This window comes from Lipophrys pholis (genome assembly GCF_963383615.2).
Source record: "Lipophrys pholis genome assembly, chromosome: 16".
NCBI classification, from domain to species: domain Eukaryota; kingdom Metazoa; phylum Chordata; class Actinopteri; order Blenniiformes; family Blenniidae; genus Lipophrys; species Lipophrys pholis.
The window spans coordinates 25,514,582-25,538,337 of NC_137634.1; positions in this window are offsets into that span (position 1 = coordinate 25,514,582).

Below are 23,756 nucleotides of genomic sequence, written 5' to 3' on the forward strand. Positions count from 1 at the left end.
CGTGTGAGAGAAAACTATTCAATAGAAAGCCCATTTTAGCATTTAATGGACTGTAGAAACAACAAACAGGAATTAGAATGTAAATACAATTGTAGAACTACTATAATGAATAAACCCGACACCATTTGATTAAGTGTGACAGTTGCAGGATATTTGGAAACGTTGAGGTTGTGTTTCCATGACGTTTACAGTGAGAACGCATTGTTTCACAAAGAGTTTGGATTTCCGCAGCAATGTCTTGAGACTGATGTCTGACTCCATAGAAACTGCAGAAACACTGAAAACAATGTAGTTTTCATGTTGGACCACTAGTTGGTGCTCTTGTTTGTTTTTGTAATGAAACCACACACACACACATGCAGCAGAGAACAGTATACTCTAAACATTAACAATTGGAGTCGACAGAGATTCTAGTAGACCGACACGACCAAGTTGGATTGTTATTATGGTGACTGTCAAAATAAAACTACAAAGTCCCAGGAGAATATGGACTGGGAGTCATGACATCACGGAGGAAACATTGTTCTGATTGTCTCTAATGAGCATGTGCGGAACTACTAGTTGCTACCAACCAGGACCTGGACCAAGACCGGGACCAGGACCAGGACCAGGACCAGCACCAGGACCAGTGCTTTAAAAAAGTTCCATTTTCAGCTACGCCGATCTCCGTTGGTTTTCAGGTTCAGGCCAATTTAAACTAAATTAATTAATTAATAGAAAAAATGAATTTATAAAATCCACACATTGTCAACTTGAGGAAGAACAAGAAATGTTTATTTGCTTCTGACATCCTGACATTCATTTAATTTTAATCTGAAATGTCTTACAAAACAACTCAAATGTGAAAATGTTCTGTTTCCTGTTGATTGATGTAATTAAAGTGTCAATCAGAATCAGAGTTTAGTCCATTTGAGCTCGGTCCTCTTTATGTTACTGCTGCAAGGAAAGAGAAAAACAAGACTAAAAAGTTCTGCATTCTTAAAGAGGCTTTGAAAATCTGGTTGTTGGTGATAAAATAAACAAAACTGAATAATTCATTTCTCTTAACATGATTGTTTCTCTTCTTGAAGATTGATTGAATTAAACAAAGAATTCATAATCATCTCCTTTGCCTCAAATATCTTTGACCTTTCAAATATGTAATGACAAGCACTTTTTTCAACGGCAGATTCATGTTATAAAATCTGATAGAAGTAATTTATCAGGCCTCCAAAAACTGAAAAAAGAAGAAAAAACAGACGGTAAATATTCCCTGTAGATAGAGAGTATTTCAGTGTGTTTATACCACAAAACAAGTCGCGGGGAAAGCGTGTGTGTTTTCCGCTGCGACACATAAAGAAGTGGCTGATCCAGTGAAAGATGAAGCCACCAGACAGAATCACATCAGCAGGAGAGCGGCTTCTCTGCAGGGGGGGGGGGCATCCAGGGAAATCCAAAACCTCTGTTCCGTTTTGTGTGTCTGTTTACACCACAACGGTGAGTCTCTGGAAGCGTTTTCCAAGATGTAAACAGTAGAGTTGGACAAAAAGCTGTTATAATCATAAAAACAAAGCTCCGATGTCATGGATTCATGGAAACGCTGCTTCATCCAACAAAAGAGGCGTCACATCTCTCACACGACACAATATTATGATCACAAGAAACCTTGAGGAGGAAACTGGAGACATTTAAGGTCTGGTCACGGCTGTGCCGACTCTAGATACAGGAAGCAGCTGAAATTACCGTATTACCCAGACTACACTCTACCTCAAAAGTTAACAGCCTTCAGACTTCAACCCAATCAAGATTTATCCATCTATCTTTCTATTTGTTATAAAATACATTTACTTTTTATATATTAACTGTCAGGGATTGCAGGTGGTGTGTGGATTGACCCAAGGACAGACTCACAGAGTTCCAGACAGTCCAGCCTGTCTCCTACATACAGTTTGTTTCTATGTATGCGGGTTATAGTCCAGAATATGTGGTAAAGTTACCCTACAAAGGTCCACATAAACCCTCTACACCCTCTATATTGGCCTATTTGTGTTTTTCCACGTCCGCTCCTGTAATGAGATCACGTTCTAATGCTCGTGTTTAGCAGCAGTTATTGACGCGTGCATTTCATGCAACAATATAATTTAAATTCATGCTCACACTCTGTTTAGGATGTACACATTAAGAAAAGAAGCATTTGAATCTACACCCCGCCACAGGAGGATTTCTGAGCGGAAAAGTGAGCGAAGCCATGTCGTGAATCCTTAATTCAGCCGCCTGCAGCTCTCAGTATGTTGAGAAACTACAAGTAGAGAAGACTCCTGATTCCTGCTGTAATTCTGTGGCTACGTTTTGTTTTATAGCAACTTCACCAGATTTACAGCTCACTAATGTAACTATCTGAATCCACTATGTAGTGACACGACTACTTTTAGCAGTAACAGGCGACTAAGTGATTACTTCAGTTCCTGTGAGATCAATACTCCGTCTTTAACAGCCTTAAATAAACATTTAAGTGAAGCTTCCAGATGTCCCGCTGCCATTAGAACGAGCTTTAACAACCGTACCTGTGATTAGCATTAGCAGCCCAAAATACAAAAAGAAGCTGTTGTCATTAGTTGACGAAAGTGTTTCAATCTTCCTCCTCCAACATCAAGATTATAGAGCATCTTCCTCCTCCAACATCCAGACTATAGAGCATCTCCCTCCACAACGTCCAGATTATAGAGCATTTCCCTCCTCCAACATCCATATTATAGAGCATCTTCCTCCACTAACACCCAGATTATAGAGTATCTTCCTCCTAGCATCAATATTATAGAGCATCTTCCTCCTAACATCCAGATTATAGAGTATCTTCCTCCTAGCATCAATATTATAGAGCATCTCCCTCCTAACATCCAGATTATAGAGCATCTTCCTCCTAACATCCAGATTATAGAGTATCTTCCTCCTAACATCAATATTATAGAGCATCTTCCTCCCACTCACTTCATCTGAACTTATTGTTTTTAGACTGTGTGATGAATCTCTGACATCTCAGGTGGAAAATATAAGCTCCTCCCACAACGGCTCCAAAGCCATAATCAATATTTTGGCCATAAAGGGAAAATACAACATCTTGTGTCGAATATAAATAAAATAAATAAATAAAAAGTTCTTGAGTTCCACTGATGTTCCTTTATTCTTCTTTTATGATCAGTAAAGAGTTTTCCCACAGAAAACCTCTTGAGTCTGGTTTTATGTCAGAGCTCATTGGGAAGAATGGGGACATCAGCTGCTGACGTCTTCATCATTGAAGAAGCTGCACCCCCCCCCCCCCCCCCCCCCCCCCCCCCCCACGAGCAGGAAGCATCTGCTTCACACCAAAACACACAGTCGCTCTTCACCACAATTTACAGCAAACGCATGGGAAAAGAAATCCAATCAATCCATACAGCAGCAGAGTGACCCTCTCCTGATAAACACACGCCCTCTTTTCTCTCTCTCAGACAGGAAGTATACTGCCCCCCCCCCCCCCCCCCTCCGTCTGGACTCCCCCCTGCCCCACACTCATCTTGATTAGCTGTCTGACTTTAAACTGCAGCCTGACCGCGATCCATAGTGCTGCGAGCGTCTGGAGGACGGGACTGAAATCGGCACTAAAGCCAGTGGAAACAGAGGATAAACATTCAGGCCTCTGGTGTCGCTGGGCAGATGTTCACTTCTGTCCCGGAAGCTTCCTTCTGCTTCAGCTTTTATTCTTTTGTTGCTGTGATGGAGGAAGTGAATCCAGCCTCTCACACTGTGTTTATGTAGAAATGCTCTCATGAAAAGACGAGTTGAGTCTGAAAGGAGGTGGAAACATGCAGGAGACCGCCGGGTTTGTTTACAGGCCGGAGAGTCTGTCAGGACAGGAAACTGCCTTTTCACAGTAATTCTGGTGTTTCCTTCTCGTTCTGCTGCTTTAGGCTCCGTTTACACGACAACGTTTCACATGAGAACGCATCGTTTGATTGTTTGATAATGATTTCACACATTTCCACGGCAGAACGGCAGAAACTAAAAACAATGTAGTTTGCATGTGGGGCCACCAGTGGGCGCTGTGGTTTTTTTAATGATAAAGGCAGAATAATTATTTGCTGCACGCCCAGAAGCATGCATTTCAGAAAAGTTACATTTCCCACCCATTTTCACGAAGATAGATTTAAAGCTGCATTTCCCCCGTTTCCACAGATACGGAACGTTTTCAAAAAACTTCTGAACTTCCTCTGTTTCCTCGGGTATGGAGTCAAAGCATTATTACGAAAGATAAGATAAGATAAGATAAGATAAGATATCCCTTTATTTTTCTCGCGTGTGGAGAAATTTGCAGTGGTACAGCAGGATAGTAAAGAGAAAGAAGCACACGTAGCAGGAACTAAAAAAAGTTGATAAAAATACAATATAATAGAAAAATATGCACACGGTGCCTATAAGTGTGGACATGTACAGAATATAGGGTGGATGTATTTTACATAGTAAATACGTTCTTATAGATTATTATAGTTATAGCACCACTTATTGCCCAGTTGGAGTGGAGTGATATTGTCCGGTGGTGGTGTGTCAGTGGTCTACTGGGTCGCATTTTCCCCCTTTACCACAGGGTGGAGTGTTTTCAAAAAGTTGCGATCTTCCCTCGTTCCCATGGAGATGGAGTCAAAACATTTTAGAGAAGTTGTGATTTTCCTCCGTACCGTTTTCAAAAAAGGTCAATTTTTTTTAAAAAGTTGCGTGTGTGTTTGTGTGTGATAGTTATAGATGAATACATTCATATTAGTGTAAATAGATTTACTTCTTGTTCGTACCTTTCTTTACTTTGTGTGTGTTTTCACACGTCTGGAACAAATTAATAATAATAAAAAAGAAAACAGGATCTTGAAAAACATCCATGAAAATGCTTTAACGTTTTTCCATTTAGTGTCACATAAATGTTTAAAGAAGATTTCATATCTTTTTCTATTTTGTTTCTGGAGTCGTCATCAATCATTCATGAAGAATCGATTCTACATTAATCTGTAAGATGTTTTTCCCGCTGTGGTCCAATAACGAGAGTTCGTGGTATTTTCATCTTGTCGACTGTAAATAGTCCTTCATGACCCCGAAAAACAATCCTCACTCTTCCATAATAACTCCAGATAATCTGTGTGGATTAAAATTGCAGCCAAAGGGCAGAAGAGCAAACTGCTCATGATGAGCAGAAGAACACTGATGCAGCTGAAAACACATAACAGTGCATCCAAATAAAACGTTCTTGTAAGTACGTCGTCAGCATCCTCATCATCATCACCACCATCATCATCATCATCATCATCATCATCATCATCATCATCATCATCATCATCACAGTGTGCTGCCAAACGGCCTTCTGAGGAAAATAGGCTGCCCTCCTAAACGCCAGCTCTAAATATGTCCACTTCCAGGAGAAATATATAGAGGCGAGGTTTTATGGAACGAGTGAAGGAAGCTGATGTCTTGTGATTTTTATGAACAGAAAGGAAAAGCAAACAGCTTTACGTTTCACTGAAATACTGACGACTGACGAGACGGAAAATAAACGAGTTTACTGTCACATGCACAGCAGAAGGAAACTGCACTCGTTACAACTAATTTCCCAGCATGCAACGGGGGCAAAAGGTAAAAAACAGTAGAGTGATGTGCACGAGGAATGAAAGAAGACACTTTGACACGTGGAAAAGGGAAAGATGGGGATTTGAACCGGCAACCTTCTGATTGGGAGACAACCGCTCCATCAACCAGTCAAGCCACCGCCGCCTTTAAATCAAGTAGTGAATATACAGAAAACAGGAAATACAGAGACGATGCAGATGTGCTGAAAACATTTGAAAGATGTGAAAGCTTCTGATTTGCTCATTGCAGGGAAAATACGGCCAAAGTCTCAGGTCCCGTTTTTACACCTTTTTAAGTGTAAATAGAAGATTTCCGTTGTGTTTTGGGGTCTTTACATGACAACGGTGCTGAAAATGCACCAGCGCCGTAGTAACTAGTAGTTCTGCACATGCTCAGTAGAGACAATCAGAACAGAGTTTCCTCTTTGGTGTCATGACTCCCAGTCCATATTTTCCTGGTACTTGGTACTTTTATTTTGACAGTCACCGTAATAACAATCCAACCTGGTAAACAGCTCCCACTCGTGGCACATCATGCTCACTACGTCGTTTTTCAGCAGTTCTGCTGTTTTCATGGAACATCGTTTACCAAACCAAACTGTGACTCTTCCCTGAAACGTAAACGATGCGTTTTCACTTAGAGGCTGAACGTCATAAACAACACGATCAGAGTCCAGGTCATTTTTCTATATTCGGTCCTGAATAAGCTGGAACTGAGCTGTTAGTCATCTCTGTGGCCGATCACTGTCACATGTGCTGCCGAACGACGGCTGTGTGTCACAGACCCTGAACCTTGTTACCCACACTGATGGACAGTGGACGCAGCCTCGTGTTTCTCTTATTTTATTATTATTTTCATGCACAATGAAGAGTGCTGCAGCTGATGCAGGGACAAGGCTTTTAAAATGTCGCTGGTTCCCAGGAAAGTCAGCAAAGACTCGTCATGCGAAATAAGAGCCGAGGCGCAGAGGAGAGTGCGTGTAAGTCACTCCAAGTTCACCAAAACAACATTTGTTCTGTTGACTTATTTATTTCCATTTTCTCGGAAAGCGGGTGACTTATCTGACCCCTCCGTGCCTCCACTGGGGTTTCAGGAACCTTAAAGTCCTCCGACGCCATGAGACGCTGCTGCTGGGAGAGAAGTCCTTCTGGTTTGTCTCGTGACTCAATCGCATGATCAATGACAACAAGAGAGAAACGTCAAGCAGCTCTGGAGCGAGTGAAAACTGAAACCTTCCGAAGTGTTTCGGATGTCCGTTTCCATGGCAACGGTGCTCGGGGACACTAAAGACGCAACTGTTTGAATACAGCTCCCAAAGTGTAACTTTTGGAAAACACTCCGACATCGTCTCCATGGAAACGGGGGGAAAAATAACGCTTGAGCTCTGTCTCCGTGAAGACGGCGGAAACTCTGCTACCGGTCAGTCACCATGGAAACAACCGTCTGTGAACTCCCATTGTTAATGCAAAAAATGACACGTTTTTACTTTGAATGTCGCTTAAACCCAAAACTGTACCGAAGTCCAAACGCAAAAAGGATTTTACTTGAAACGATGAGCGAAACACGAAACTTCCATTAAACGAAATCACAAAAATGACACGTTTTTACATTAGATGTGCCATAAGCACAAAACTTCTCCGAATACAAAATGCAAAATGACGCATTTTTACTCGAAACGTCACATAAACGCATAGATTTTGTGAAACAAAAACGTTTAAACGACTTGTTTTGACTTGAAACGTGAAATTTTCACAAAACGAGAATTCATTGACTGTTGCGTACGTGTGAAACTTTGACGAAACAAAAACGCAAAACCAACGTGTTTTTACTTGAAGTGTCACATGAGGGCAAAACTTTTCTGAAATCAAAATTCCAAGGCGACACATTTGCACCGATGCGTCGATGTAAAACTTTCACCAAAGGAAAAACACAGAGCCCAGATGTTTGTAGCCGACGTGTTGCCGAAGCACAGAACTTTGCTGAGATCAGAATACGGACCCGATGCGTTTCCACTTGAAGCGTTGTCGTCGTGTAAACGTGGTTAGAATCCCGGCGTCCTGCATGAGTCTCTGCCGGATGCGGTAGAGCCATTACCTGCAGAGTGTTGCCCCCCCCCCACCCCCCCGGGGGGTCCTGCTCTCGCCTCCTTTAAATACTACATGAGAGCCATTAGGGACCAATGCTCTGCAGCGTGTCCCTTTTCACCGTTAGTGGTGCTTTTCAATCAGTCCGGGTCCATTTAAAGCTTCTAAAAATAAAAACTGCTGATGGATTGTGTTGGAAAAAGTGTTTGTTTTTTTTTTCCATATATTCCATCTCGTAGGTATACTTTGCCCCTTTCGAAGCGCACGAAGGACACGCGATGTTGATGCTGCTCTGGACGATGCAGGACTTCAGGTACTTAAAAATTCAGACTGATTCGATCCGATCCTGCTCGGCGCTGAATCACGTGCAAATCGACAGCGTTCCGTTTTAATGCATTTCATAAACATCCTGAGTGATACCTTGTGAAAAAGCAGCGTGCAGATGAGGGTTCTGTTTCTGTTTCTTCTCCACGGACGGGTTGGACGGAGCGTTGAGCCCTCACAAGCACAAAAACAAAACTGAATATCAAAAAATTTTTAAAAACAAACGTCACAAAGGTGTGGGGAAAAAACGATTCAGAAAAGACCAACGAAGATTCTGAAACAGTGAAAAACGTGGTAGAATAACCTTTGCTGAAGCCTTTTCCAATCATAAACAAGCCAAACTGTTTCCACGGAGACGAACTCAGAGCGTTTCCATGGAGACGGAGTTGGACCGTTTTCATAAAGTTGCGTTCTCGGTGGCTCTAAACATTAACAATGGGAGGACACGGACACTGGTATGGACAGGAACCAAGTTGGATTGTTTGGTTGGGGCGTTTCGAAAAGTTGCGTCGTCAGTGGCTCTGAGCACCGTTTTTTTTTCTTGTAAACAAACCCCAACACACAACAAAAGTTTAGACCTGGGACTCCTGGTGGAGGATCTTCCCTTCCCGCTAAATGTGCACAATCAACTTTCTGCACATTTCCATTCAGGCGGATCTGTCATCGGTCAGGTCTTTGTTTTGAGTATCAACACGCCTCCTATCAGCCTTTCCTTTTCATATCCAGCCTTCATGTTGCCGTGGTTCTGAGTTGTGATGCGTGGCGTCTCCCACGCAGGTCCTGACGGCTCCTCCCCCGTCTCAGCAGCACACCTTACTTTTTCAGCACGTCTCATCATCAGTAACTTAAAATCCTCGCCGGTCGGGCTTTGCCGGACGGTAATGCCCACAGAAGAGACGCGTCGGCGAGGGAAGTTTTAGGTGAAGCTGCAGTGTGAGATTTACTCTCCGTCCCCTCCTGCAGGAAAACATACTTACTCAGCTATAAATATGCAAATGAGGCCGGCGGCAGCACAAAGACACAAACACACTCGTATTTTTAGCTCCCTGGTTTCAGTGTTTCCTGTAGGACCAAACATTTAAATGCACGGAGAAAAGGAGTGGAGCCTATTAGTTCTTTCATATCCAGAAATCTGACAACTTCAGGTGGATTTCTTTTTGCTCTCATAAGAAAACCTTTCCGTTAATGAGAGTGTTTGCCCGGTAGAGTCCAACCTTTTTATGAAGGTCAACGTATTAGATCTAAATCATTTTATGTTAGTCACCTCGAGACTTTCAGGTCAAACAGATAAAAATGAAATTACTTAATTGGCTGGAGTTCAGGAAAAAAAATAAAAAATGAAGCTACAATTATTTTTGATCTGATCCAAAGAAATGAAACATTATTTTTTCTGTTTAAGCCAAGGACACGATGACACGTCGCCTTCATCTGGAGAGAGAAGTCAGAGCTTCTGTGTATTCCAGATATGAAATGTTAAATCCTGATTTCATTTATGGATGAAGAAGAGTTCTTTTTATCCCGTTGTCACCCTGACCACCCTGACCTTTCATCACCATCCTGGAGATTCCCAAAACAATAATAACAATAATAACCTGACGCATCGTCTAGTTTTTCCAACACACACTCATCACTTTGGGAATCGGGATCGTGACCTGATGGGAGAGTTTACAGGATCATATGACAATAAACAAACAAAGTGTCAGAGTCCAGGAAATAAACTAAACCAAACTTATACAACATGCTGATGAGCTGCAATTTTCTTTATCGTACATTTATTTAAACTATAAGAGAATATAGTATTTTCTGGATTAGAGGTTGTATCAGTCAAAAAGAAGAAAACAAAGACTCACTCATACATAATGGATTTGGTAATAATCCTGGACCAGAAGCTTTTGTTCCAGAACTTTCTGTGATTCTTCTTGGAGACGTTTTTTTGTGCTCTGTCAGTCAAACACTGATGTTAATGGAGGTTTTACAGTGGTAGGCTACTGCCGCAGCTTTCTGCTGTCATACAGTCTTATCTAATGGTCTTTACTGTATGTTATTAATACTTTTTACTCACACTTCTGAAACAGAGGCCTGCCTTCGAGTGAAAACAGAAAACGCAGCATTGTGTGGGTCCGTTTACACGACAGCGGTGCTTGGAGCCACTGAAAATGCAATATTTAGACCTTTTTGAAATCAACTTTCTTTCTGGGAGAATAGATGTTATGGACGAACCATAGTACCCAGTAATGAGCAGGTCAGCTTATAAGGGAGTGCAGAAGTACATTCACGTCATATATTGCCTGGAAATGGTCAAATATGTGACGATTTCATCAAATCTTTAAAGAGATTTAACAGTATAATAAGCATGTGAGTGCACAGTGTGTGATGAGGTGCTGAATGAGATATGAATCTGCGTCGTATCTCTGCTGTCTGTGACTTATTCTGCGGTCCGCGGAGGTAACCCTCCACAGCACTGACACGCAGTATTCTGCTATTGATTATTTGCTCTGAAATTGATAGTCGGTGCAAGTCGCCCCTGAAATTCAATTCAGCGTCTTCGGCCATTTACTGAGGCTCCTCTTCATTTTCCAGCTCGCCTTCACACAGAATCGCTGCATAATTCAAAGCCTCACCCATTGGCTCTTGGCTTATCTGCTTTGTGGTATTTGCTCTCGCTCTTTTTTTTTTAAGTTTCATGCACCTTACTCTCTCTATTTCTACCTCGTGGGCTAAGATATTCATCTGAGGGTGAAAGTTGGGCTCTTTTGATGTTCTGCAGCCTTTGTGTGGGCAGACGGACTCATTTGAGGGGCGAGACACATGAATCAGAATATGGAAACACAGCGTCAGACCTCTGCTGTCGTCAGACGACGGGCGCTCCGGCTCCGGCTCCGGCTCCGGCTCCGGCTCCGGCTCCGGCTCCGGCTCCGGCTCCGGCTCCGGCTCCGGCTCCGGCTCCGGCTCCGGCTCCGGCTCCGGCTGAATGATTGGAAAAATGAAAAGGGGTTAAATGGAAGGACAAGGGCATAGTATATGGAGCCTCTTAAAGCGTGCAATATGATCTGTTATTGATGTAGGACAGATGCTTTCGTCTGAGTGGGTCGGAGGTCAAGGGTCACGGTGGGCTGCACAATAACAAGCAGGGAGAGGATCAGAGCTCGACTCATCTTGTTGATGGATTGATCTGTATTTTTCATGGTTGATGAGGATTTTGTCGAAAGCTCCTGAGCGTGAAGCAGCGGGGGGGCATTCCCTACCTAACAGTCATTCCTGTAATCATGTGTTGAAGACACACATTCTTGAAGCTGAACTTATTCTGAGAGACAAACGACACGGAAAATAAGATTTCAGTGAGATCCAGGCATCAAATGTTTCGAGGAAAAAATGCATCGTTTTTGCTTTATCGTTTCAGAAAAGTTTGACCTTTACATGGCAGCGTTTCATAAACGATGTCATGCAGTTAGTATGTTGGGCCACTTGTGGGCGCTGTTGCTGGTTTTTGTAGTAAAACCACACACACACACACATGCAGCAGAGAACAATCCACTTTTTTGCTCACATTATCATTCAGAACCACAAAAGGGATAATCCAAAGCTCGAGGCTTATTCCTGCCTGCCCCGTCTCGTCTATTAGATCTAAATAACTCACAATATGAGTTTTTCAAAAGATAAAAACAAAGAAATCCTTTGTTCAATAAACTTCTCAAAAAGTTTCCTTTTAAAAAAAACAGCAACTTGGTTTGGATTGTATGAGCATGCATTTGTGGGATTAGGAGGAAAATATCGTTGCACATTCAAGTTGGTGTCCTCTAAAACCAAGCCCGACCATTTAAAGTGAAATCAATAATCTTTTTATTGATACAAGATTAATTTCCATGAAGCATTGGTTTCTGATGACAAATTTACCAAACACAAATTTCTATTTGTATACATCTATCTGGTCCGTTACACATGATTGGTTCAGAATTTGTTAATTTGGTTTACAAAAAGCTAAAAGGTGGTTTGGTAGTATGGAAAAGGCATTAAAATTCACAAACTGCCACCACAAAGCAGATCGGACTTTATTCACTGCAGAAATAAAAGTCACCAAAAGTTGGGGTTAGGGTTATATATAGAATTGTGTACAGTAGCTATGAAGACAGAAACACGTCTGGAGTTTAGATGACGGGTCTGTTTCCACGGCGAAGATCTCAAGTGAAGTTTTCGTGGTGTTTTTTGTTTTTTTATGCTTGGAGCCACTGAAACGCACGTTTTTTGGAAAAAGGTGGAACTTTTTCCAAAACATTCCAGCTCCGTTGTTGTGTAAACAGGTGAAAATGAAATTCCTGGAAGCGCTCAGCGCTGCTCCTGCACATGAGCTGTAGGAAAGAGTCGTAGTGCACATGCTCAGCAGATGGACAATAGGAACAACTCTTCCTCCACAGAGTCATGAACCCCAGTCTAGATTCTCCCGAGACTTGGTAGTTTCCCCCAACAGGAACCAGGAAATATCTGAAGACTTTCAGATTAAAACCTCCTAACCAGAGTTCTATTTTGAGTTTCCGTTGGATCCAGAGAGTCGCTATCTCGTCTATTGTGCTATAACTGCTTTTGATTAATTTGTCGTGGGTGAAGCTCTGGAACGGCGTCCCATTCTCCAACACTTTGAAAATCAGAGTACTACTCTTTACTCATTTCCTTGGAGAGCTGAGGTTTGTCCATAACACAAACTCATCTTTTTCCATTGTTTGCGATGTCTTCGCTGCCTTTAGCTGACATCCTTCAGAATAAATCTGTGCTAAGCTAACCAGACACTGTCTGTTTGACAGCTGTCTCGGCAGGCAGGAAAACAAACAGGAGGAAATTCATTAAAATGTACCATGTTTGTCCCAAAGCCTGACTGAAACATGTCGGGAGCGTCGTCTCTTGCCGTTAGCACACTGAGAAGCGTTTTTCTTTGCTAACGGCCCGAGCGGCATGTCGTCAGCACGCTGTGTCACCCGTCGTTCCCTTCAGAGACGAACGACCTCGAACTACTCGGCTTGGTGTTAGCTCCCACAGCTAACGTGCTACCACGCGTCTGTTTGATGGCGGCTGTCAGGATTAATCAAAGATGGCGTGGACGCGTATCAGGAGCTCGACACGAACGAATCCCTCCGCGGAGACGGTGGGTTCGTGACTCCCACCAAAGTGCCCGCCATCTGTGAGTTCAGGCTCCATTTCCTACTTCATACGAGGAAAAGACGGCTGTGAAACGCTGCGAGCGCTGCCATGTGACCCTCTTTACCCCCCCCCCCCCCACATCAGAATCATCCCAGTCTACCGGGGAAGCGAGGTACGTCTCACATCTGCTTGAAAGTGAAACCGAACAAGCCGCCCTCGTTTGTTTTGTCTTTGAGGAGGATGTGAGACCCTGCAGACATGAGAGAGGCAAAGCCGAGACAAGGTTTGAACTCCCAAGTCAAATTACACAAAGCAGATGACATTAATATCACCCAGTGTTTGGCAGCTCTAAGTACATCCAGGCGACAGTAGGGGAGCCCACATCACCCGCCAATCAGCCTTTCCTCCTCGCTCCTCTCCCCTCTCCCTTCTACCCTCTACCTTCTCCGCTCTCCCCTCGCCCCTCTCCTCTCACCCCTCTCCCTTCTCCCTTCTCCCCTCTCTCCTAGCCCCTCTCCCCTCACCCCTCTCCCTTCACCCCTCTCCCCTCACCCCTCTCCCCTCTCCCCTCACCCCTCTCCCTTCTCCCTTCTCCTCTCTCCCCTCCCCCCTCACCCCTCACCCCTCTCCCCTCTCCCCTCTCCCTTCTCCCTTCTCCCCTCTCCCCTCTCTCCTCTCCCCTCTCCCTTCTCCTCTCTCCCCTCCCCCCTCACCCCTCTCCCCTCACCCCTCTCCCTTCTCCCTTCTCCCCTCTCTCCTCTCCCCTCTCCCTTCTCCTCTCTCCCCTCCCCCCTCACCCCTCCCCCCTCACCCCTCACCCCTCTCCCCTCTCCCCTCTCCCTTCTCCTCTCTCTCCTCTTCCCTCTCCGTTCTCCTCTCTCCCCTCTCCCCTCTCCCCTCTCCCCTCTCTCCTCTCCCCTCTCTCCTCTCCCCTCTCCCCTCTCTCCTCTTCCCTCTCCGTTCTCCTCTCTCCCCTCTCCCCTTTCCTCTCTCCCCTCTCCTCTCTCCCCTCTCCCCTCTCCCCTCTCCCCTCTCTCCTCTCCCCTCTCTCCTCTTCCCTCTCCGTTCTCCTCTCTCCCCTCTCCCCTTTCCTCTCTCCCCTCTCCTCTCTCCCCTCTCCCCTCTCCCCTCTCCCCTCTCTCCTCTTCCCTCTCCGTTCTCCTCTCTCCCCTCTCCCCTCTCCCCTCTCCCCTCTCCCCTCTCTCCTCTCTCCTCTTTTCTTTGTCACATTTTCAGACGAAGGCTTTGGGCCTCGGTACGTCGCCTCATAGCGGAAGAGGCTTGTTCTGGTTCTGTGGATTGTTTTGTTGATGTTCTCTTCTTCCGCCCTGCGTAAACCTCCCATAATCCTTTGCTCCATCTGCTTTCTGTTATCTGTGATATGCAGATAAAACTAGATCCTGTTTTTTTCTTTTGCTGTGTGAATATTTAGCATTGTTTTCTTTCAACTGATTGTATGAATCAGGTGAAATTGCATTTTTCTGTGGGCATTGTGCAGCTGATCAGCTCAGTAACCAGTCGTGTTCTCAAAACCACATTTTCAAGGTCTGGGTCTTGACTTTGTCTCAGCCCTTTAATGTCTTGGTCTTGGGATGCCCTGATTTTGCTTTTGACTCAGGTCTTAGGACGCTATGATCTCGGTTTTCACTCTGCCTCGGCGCCTTAATCTCTTGGTCTTGGTCTTTACTTGGTCTCAGTCCTTTAAAGTCTCGGTTTCGGAATGCTCCTGTGTTGCTCTTGACTTGGTCTTGGCTCCTTAAAGTCCTGGTCTTAGGACGCTATGGTCTCGGTCACTCAGCCTCGTCCCCTTAATCTCTAGGTCTTGGTCTTGGGTCCACCAAAGCCTATTAAAGTCTTTGTCTCTGGATTTTCTGGTCTTGGTCTTGACTCGGTCTTGGCCCCTTAAAGTCTTGGTCTTGATCTTGGGAAGCTCTGTCCTTGGTCTTGACTACAACTCTACTATGTTTACAGCAGAAGGTCTCGTTTTTGTGTTTGTTTCCTTGACTTCGACTGACTGAATTAAGTAAATCATCAGAGTTAGTAAACTTTCAGGTTTATTCTGAAAATCAAAGCTGCAGGAAACTTAATAACAGAAGACATTCAAGACCACAAATAAAAGTTGTGTGTTTGTGGCTCCTCACCTGCTCTAATGCTCGACCTGACACCTCTGATTGAAACTAAAAGTGACTGCTTCCCATTAACATCGGTATTAAACTCATTATTAGAAGCTAAGGCCACAATTTGCACAGACACATCCAGTCATTTCGTCCCCTCGTCCCACCAGGATCCCCCGATGTAAATCTGCGTGATTGATAGACACATGACCGTTTAGACAGCTAATCATATTATCCACACACATTATCTCTGTGTCACACGGGCTCCCAGGACACACGGGCTTATTATGAAGGTGTCAGCTTCACTTAAGGTTTGTGGATAATTAAAAAGTGATGGATGCCAATGACATCCACCAAGACGTTCACTTAAAATCAAGGTCTGCTTCATCTGCTTCCACCGGATAACGTCGCCACTGATTTAGCTGGTTTATGCAGATCTAATGGAAAAATATATTTTTTCTCTTTTCCCTCCATAATGAAAAGGGATATGTGGAGGATACAACTAATGCGCATGTCATTCAAACACACAGAAGCTTTACAATACTCAATATAGTTCTAAACCCCAGTTAAAAAGACTTTGACCAATAACTGGCCTCAGAGTGTGTCACGTAATCCTCATGATTAATTTGTTAGGTTATGTTTTCATCTGTGTGTATTGATTTATTTATTTGCATGTATGTATGTATGTATGTATGTATGTATGTATGTATGTATGTATGTATGTATGTATGTATGTATGTATGTATGTTACCAACTTTTCGCAAAAACTGGTCACCTGAATTGCATGAATCTTTCAGGGATGATTTGTCATCATCCAAGGACCAATCGATCATATTTTGGGACGTTAACGGCAAACCGTTTCCGAATAAATCTCTTTCACACATTCCAGAACTGATCGCCTGCTGCAACTGACTCAAATCTGGCTCATGTATAGAGAAACCTGACATTTGATCTGCTCTCTGTCAATAACTGGTCACTGTGGATGGCTGCCAGCTGTGCCTTGACAGTGATTGGTTGAAGTCGAAAAGGGGCGGGATGATCCCGCACAACAAAGAGCTAAAACAACGTTCACTAAATGTCATATTAACATGCCCTAAACATGTATGTTGAACTCTGAGCCCTGATGAAACCCTGCAAACCCCCAAAAGCAACACATTTTTTTTACATCTGCTCTTTTCACACTGAAATAATATTCTGATATTTTTGAAAAAAAGATGCTCGGGGGTTAAATGACAGAAGACTTTTTGGCTCCAAGCTCTTTAACAGGAAATTTCTTTTCGTGTGTGACCGGAATAGAAACAGCAGCTTTGTTAAACTTTAGATGAAATCCTCCTCGCGGGGTTGCAGGATGAATCGGATCAGGTCGAGGAGGGGTCATTACAGGGGAGCATCCTAATACGCTCCTTTAATGAATTAATCACTGTGTATTCATGAATTTAACGAGGCAATAAGACCCGACTGCAGGGGTAAAAATGTTAGAGCAACATGTTGAATTCCCTCAGCCGTCCTTTATTTGGGACAAAACGCAGTTGAAGTAATAATTAAGGTGTAGTTCAGGAAGATTTCGCAGAAAAATTAATTTGAAGTCATTTGATAAGATATTGACTTACAGCAACTCCAGGCTATTTATAGCCACTGTGCATTTCCTGTTGCTTAGCAATTACCAATTCTAACCTCTTATGACTGTTTTTAATGAATTCATCATTGCAATGTTAGCTGTTTTTCTGTTTTCAGGGTTTTGTCTTATCATTTCCGCCTGTTTTTTTCAAGGAGATTATACCATTTCTGAAAAATAGTATTGTATGCACAGAAAAAAAAACCACAATGCTTATTTGCATAGAATCTTCGGAAAGCTTGACGGAGCCACTACACTGGAGCTGAAGAGCCGCAGACCTCTGTCCTGGATGACTTGACGTTTGGTTACGCCCTGCTAACATACCAATAGCATTCAACTACCAACTGCTCTGACTCGGACAAACATTCTGAGCTCTGTAGAGAAACATTATAGCTGGTGACACTTTTATTGTGTTCTGGGCTATTCAAGTCATTTAAGATGCATTTATGGTCAAACGATGTGCCTGGCGCTCACGCGACTGCGATATGAGATCTCCTGAAAGGAGAGACAACCGGGTTTAGTTCATCCCATTTCAAAAACCAAACATCCACAAATGTCTGTGGCACATTCGTTCCATGGCAATTAAGGAAATGTCGTGTTTAATCTGAGCAATCTCATCATAATCCCACAATGCTAACAGCGATGGGCTTCTTGCTAGCCACCTAGCTTACCTGATGAACACCGATGTTAGCTACTGATGTCGTCGCCAGCTAATCCAGTAAGCTCCGTGGCTAAGTGCTAAGCACCATTAGCTCACTGTGGGATTTTTAGCCTTTTCGCGACAAAGCATAACTATTGTGGGAGAATCGTGGTGAGATCTTCAGTCTTTGTGGTGAGCTCTTTAGTCTTTTGTGAGATCTTTGGTCTTTTGTGAGATCTTTGGTCTTTGTGGTGAGATCTTTAGTCTTTGGTGAGATCTTTAGTCTTTGTGGTGAGATCTTTAGTCTTTTGTGAGATATTTGGTCTTTGTGGTGAGATCTTTGGTCTTTTGTGAGATCTTTGGTCTTTGTGGTGAGATCTTTAGTCTTTGGTGAGATCTTTAGTCTTTGTGGTGAGATCTTTAGTCTTTTGTGAGATATTTGGTCTTTGTGGTGAGATCTTTAGTCTTTGGTGAGATATTTAGTCTTTGGTGAGATCTTTGGTCTTTGTGGTGAGATCTTTAGTCTTTTGTGAGATATTTGGTCTTTTGTGAGATCTTTGGTCTTTGTGGTGAGATATTTGGTCTTCATGGTGAGATCTTTAGTCTTTGTGATGAGATCTTTAGTCTTTGTGGTGATATCTTTAGTCTTTGGTGAGATCTTTAGTCTTTGTGGTGAGATCTTTAGTCTTTTGTGAGATTTTTGGTCTTTGTGGTGAGATCTTTAGTCTTTGGTGAGATATTTAGTCTTTGGTGAGATCTTTCGTCTTTGTGGTGAGATCTTTAGTCTTTTGTGAGATATTTGGTCTTTTGTGAGATCTTTGGTCTTTGTGGTGAGATCTTTGGTCTTTGTGGTGAGATCTTTAGTCTTTGTGGTGAGATCTTTAGTCTTTTGTGAGATATTTGGTCTTTGTGGTGAGATCTTTAGTCTTTGGTGAGATCTTTGGTCTTTGTGGTGAGATCCTTAGTCTTTGGTTAGATCTTTGGTCTTTGTGGTGAGATCTTTGGTCTTTGTGGTGAGATCTTTGGTCTTGGCTCTAGATTAGTGGTCCTACGTCACACTTAGGGCTTTTCCACCAAAAAGAACCAGGTTCTAGTTCAGGGCCAGTTCTTAAATCAGCACCACCAAAGAACCGGTTATTTTTCCACCGTCAGCGGAGCCAAGTGAGAGCTTCGTCATTGCATCACTCCAAAATGTGATACTCCACTGATTTCACCAATTTGGCGCTGACAGCACTCATCCAGGAACCAGGAGACGGACTGTAACAGTGGTTTAGTCCGGGTCGCTCCATCTAGTCTGACCTGAACCTCTGATGCACCAAAGAGCCAGAAAACATTACGTCTCTTTGTATCTCTATTGGTGTTTTTTCACGTCCTTCTTGCTTTAGTCCGGAGCCCCGGAGTGGACATAGAGGGGAAAAAAATAACGCGTGTATGAGTTTGGGGCTTATTTTTCAACATTTGGGCATCACACTGTGAATTTCTGCTCCTTTCACTTTATTTCTGGACGTGTCTGAATCAAAAGCTTCAACATCGGAGAAGAATGGAGGTGTAGAATGATAGAAGCTTTAAAAGCCGTTTCCATGGCAACCTACGTAAACACTGATTAAAGGTCTCTTTCACACGAAGCCATTAAAAGGCTCATTTTATGCCTATAAACTCCAGCTTTCATTTACAGTAGTATGTAGTTTGTTTTTTAGTTGCTGATGAACCAAAAGTATTTATTATAAAGAAGTTCTGTGGATTAGAAAACAATATTGGAGCGTCTCTGAGAGGAGAGGAGCGCCCCCTGCAGCCTCACACTGCATTGCACAGGGGCTGCAGCACCTCAGCCTGCAGTCAGAACACGAAACAAGACCTGGACGTGACATTAGTTAAAATAATGTTACCATGAAAAGTGTGGAAAAAAGAAAAACGACAATGGAAAACTGCTTCTAAATTATATCCGAAGTAGCTGACTGACAGTGGAGAAGCACGGCAGGACTCTCGATGTCTCAATAAATAAACCTGTTCCCTCGTTTTATTAACTTCAGGGAGCGACTTATTATATCGATAATTTTTTTCTCTATAACCACTCGGTGGCTCCGTGTTCGCTGTAGTTTTTTGAAAGCCGGTACAGCCTCGCTGTTATGAGTTACAAGCTAAATATGATTAAAATATGACTGATAGTCATGAGCGAACTGGAACACAGTTCGGCCAGGACTAGGGAGGGGAAGATTTTTCCGATTCCGATTCCATTTTCTATTCTGTTTAACGATTCAATTCTTTATCGATTCTCTTATCGATATTTTTTATTATTATTTTTTTTAAGGAGAATTAACAGATAGATTACTAGGAGTGGGAATTGATAAGATTTTAAATATTTTTCTAACAATTGCTGAGTATTATTTTGAGGGAAAAAAGTAGCTTTACACAATCGTCTGCACCAAAAGGAACAATTGCATTTTTTCCAAACATGAAACTTGAATTATTATTTTTCCCTTAAAAATGTAAAATGTGTATTTGCCTTCATTGCCGCCTGGAATTTACACGTTTTCAAATTTTGCGCTGTTGACAAGTTAACCCTCTCTGGGAGGTCGGAGCCTGGAGAGGAACGTGGAAGTGACATACGAGGAGGAACGCGTTCTCTCGGTCTGCAGGGAATCCTGTGTTTTCATATTGAGTTGGTGCTTTTTTTGAGGGGATATTCAACACAGAATGATCTAATACATAGACATACAATAGTTATCCTCCACTAGATTGTGTATGTCTACATAGTAGACATACTCTAGTAGATGGTTTAAAACTGTATATGGTGTGAACGCTTGAGGCTCACACGTATAGTGAGGATCTACAAGCATATGTCTACGCTGTCGGCTCGTTGGAGCAGACATTCACTAACATGGGACAGATTGACGGAGACAATTTATTAAAAGTCCCTCATTAGTCCTCAGACAGGACATTTCTTCACCAAATGGACCGTCTTCAGCAGCCACACAGTGCAGAACTCTGGGGAGGTAATGGAGGCCGGGGGTGTAGCTCAGGAGGAGGTGATGGAGGCCGGGGGTGTAGCTCAGGAGGAGGTGATGGAGGCCGGGGGTGTAGCTCAGGGAGTCACGGTGCAAGTTGTTTTCACTATCAGAGTAAATCGGAGTACCGGAGGAGAACCAGCACGGAGAGAGAGAGAACATGAAAACTCCACACAGAAAGGCTCCTGATGGGATTTGCACCAAAACTTTTTTTTTTTTAACTGGACCTTGTGGCTGTGAGGCGAGAGGCTGTGGACTCTGTGGATTCAGGACGTGGTGAGTGGAACATGTAGTACCGGATCCTATTATTGTGTCGTTTATCGTCTCCCACTTTAGACCTTCTTCCTCTCCATGTTTCCTCCTGGTTGAAGGAGGTTCTGCGTAGCAGAGTGTGACGTCATGCAACCTACCGCAACGTGACTTGACCTCCTGCTGGTAATGAATCGTTAAGAAGAATCGATCACATATAAGGTGTACGATTCTGATGGAATTGATCAATTGGAACCGGTTCTCAGTCAGAACTGGTTTTCGAGTCCCATCCCTAGTCAGGACGGTTGGCACAGCCAAACCAAATGTCTTCGGCCAGAGGGAGCGGGCAGAAGGAAATTACGTCATTTTGTTCGGCAGGACCCTGGACTGCCGAAGTTTCGTCTTGTTCTTATGGAATATGAATTGCCCTTTACAAAGCTTAAGAGGGGGCGGGGCTTAGTCAACGGTCAATTGTCTGCAAAGACTTGGAGCTCCAGCAGCCCAATATCTATATAGCCGTCAGTAGCTCCACTGAGCCTACGCTGTTTGATGGAGCTTGTTTTCCCTCCCATCAAGGTGTCTCCACCCCCCCACCGCCCCCCACCCCCATCACTAGATCATACCCCACACCAGATGGTACTGGAACAGGTTACCAGTAACAGAGCTTAAGACCTGACCTGACATCCACCAATCCAGAGCTGTAACAGAACTGCTTGTCGAGGGGATAAACAGAGCGGGTTCAGTATTCCTCCTCACCTGCCTCTGTGCTGTAATTCAGCGTCTGATGGCGACACATTGAAAGTAGCGGCGGCGTGCTCAGCCTGTCTGAAATGGCAGCTCGTAGCAGCTCGGTCCCACTCCTCCAAAAAATAAAAAAATAAACGAAAGAAAGAAACTCCTCAGCTCCACTTCATAACAGAGTCGGTGGATTTTCCATATTTCCTCCCCCTCATGAAGAGATCTCCATTGATCAGGAGGTGAGCGCAGACATCGAGGTTGTCTGGCGGGCTGAAAGCAGCGGACTCTGATAAGATTAGGCCGAGCATTACCGAGCAGGAAGAGCCACTCGCACATAAGTGAGGCGGCAAGCGGGATGAATGTGGAGTGCCTCGGATGGCACTGGTGAGACAATAACCATTGTGTGCCAAGGACAATTCTGGTGTGCTTCCAGAGAAACGTATGCAGGGACATGAGGACGGCGAAGCACGAGCGTCACATCTTTCAGAGCGAAGTGCTCGTCCTTTGGCTGTGGGTTTTGTAAAGTGCGAAAAGCTCTAAATTCAATATTTCTTCAAATTGTTTGCCCTTGCCGTCAAAACAGGCCATCGCTGAAGGATGCCGGCTCTCTGCTCGGAGTCGGCTTTTACCGGCAACACTCGGCGAGATTTACTCCTTCCAATCCTACACGGCCGGCCAATTAAAGTGAGCCGCGGTGTTTTGTGTTGCTGTGGGGCCGGAGGAGAGGCCACAAAATTAATAGCTCCGCTTCTGAAGGGAGCTGCAGAGAAAAACACTCGACGAGGTTCGAGGTGAGCAGGTGCATACAGGAGAGGCAAGACACGGATAAAAACACTTTATCACCAAACACTCCGCTTCTCTTTTTTTTTAGAGAGACATCGCACTTCAGAGATATTTTAATATGTTAAGTTTTAACTGGGTTTTATCACTTTATTAAATTAATGGCCTCATATTATGCAAAATTCACTTTCTACTGGTTTTCCGACCTGGACTGACGTCCCAGAGGTGAAGACAGTCTGTCCTCTCTCTCCCTGGCTTCTTTCAGGTTTTAAAAAGTGTGTTGCTCCAAGCAGCCAATCAGAAATCAAACCCTATATAGTGTCATCTGGGGTTTAGCCAATCCCAATCAAGGTGGGCCCTCCCTTTGACTCCTCCCACAATTAGGCAGCTCTGCTCTGGCACATGGCACCACGAGAGGAAGTACGTCCTCCTCTTCCCAAGATGGGCATGTGTGGGCGGAGCCAGTCCAGCTCACACAGACACAGCAGATTCTGAATGCAGCTCCTATGATCCAATATTCAAATGGAGGAAAATCAAGAAGCTGGATTTAATAAACTTTGAGTGAAACGTTTGTGGACCAACGACACCATGTGAAAGTGTTGAAAAGCTGAATAATTTGACCCCTTTAAGACCTCGTTTACGCAATGATTTCAAGTGAAAACTTGAAACTTTAGTTGTGTTTTGAGTGTTTGTTTACACCCAGTCCATGTCTCAGTCCATTTTCTCCTGGGACATGGTAGTTTTATTTTGACAGTCACTGCAATAACAATCCAATTTGGTCGCTTGTCCATGAGAATGTCCTTGTTCTCTGATTGTTATTGTTTAGAGCCCGTTGTTCTCTCCTGCATGTGTGTGTGGTTTCATTACAAAAACAGCGACAACTACTGGACCAACATGCCAGCTAAATCATTTTCAGCACTTCTGCCATTTCTGTGTAAATTCACGTCTTTTTTTAAAACATTACTGTGTAAATGAGAATAATGTTCGAGAAAATAAACTGCAAAAATAATGTGTTTTCACCTTAAAATCGGTGAAAATATTACGGGTCCCGGGCACGGTGACCACAAAAACAAAAACAATAGTTTCTGGAAAATAAAGTACAGTAGAGTAAAGTAGAGTCTTACAGCAAGAACCACAGGAGCACTTGTACCTTTCACCAGGTTGCATCTAAAGAGGACAGGAAGTCCGTCCACACGAGGCAACCGGGGGCGAGGATCTACAATGCTAAAGGTTCCACTAACTTTATCTCTCATTTGCTCGCCAATATTCACACAGGATGACGTCTCGTGGATGTAAGGTAATAATTGTCTGGAATATAAATAAGTGCTTATGTGATGAAGTTCAGTCTTTTACTTAATACAGTATTAAGACCAAATGTGGTTGCTCATAACTGAGTGCATCTGTTAGCATCTGTTAGCATGGCATTAGCATTTTCTGATGCTGTTCTCTTCT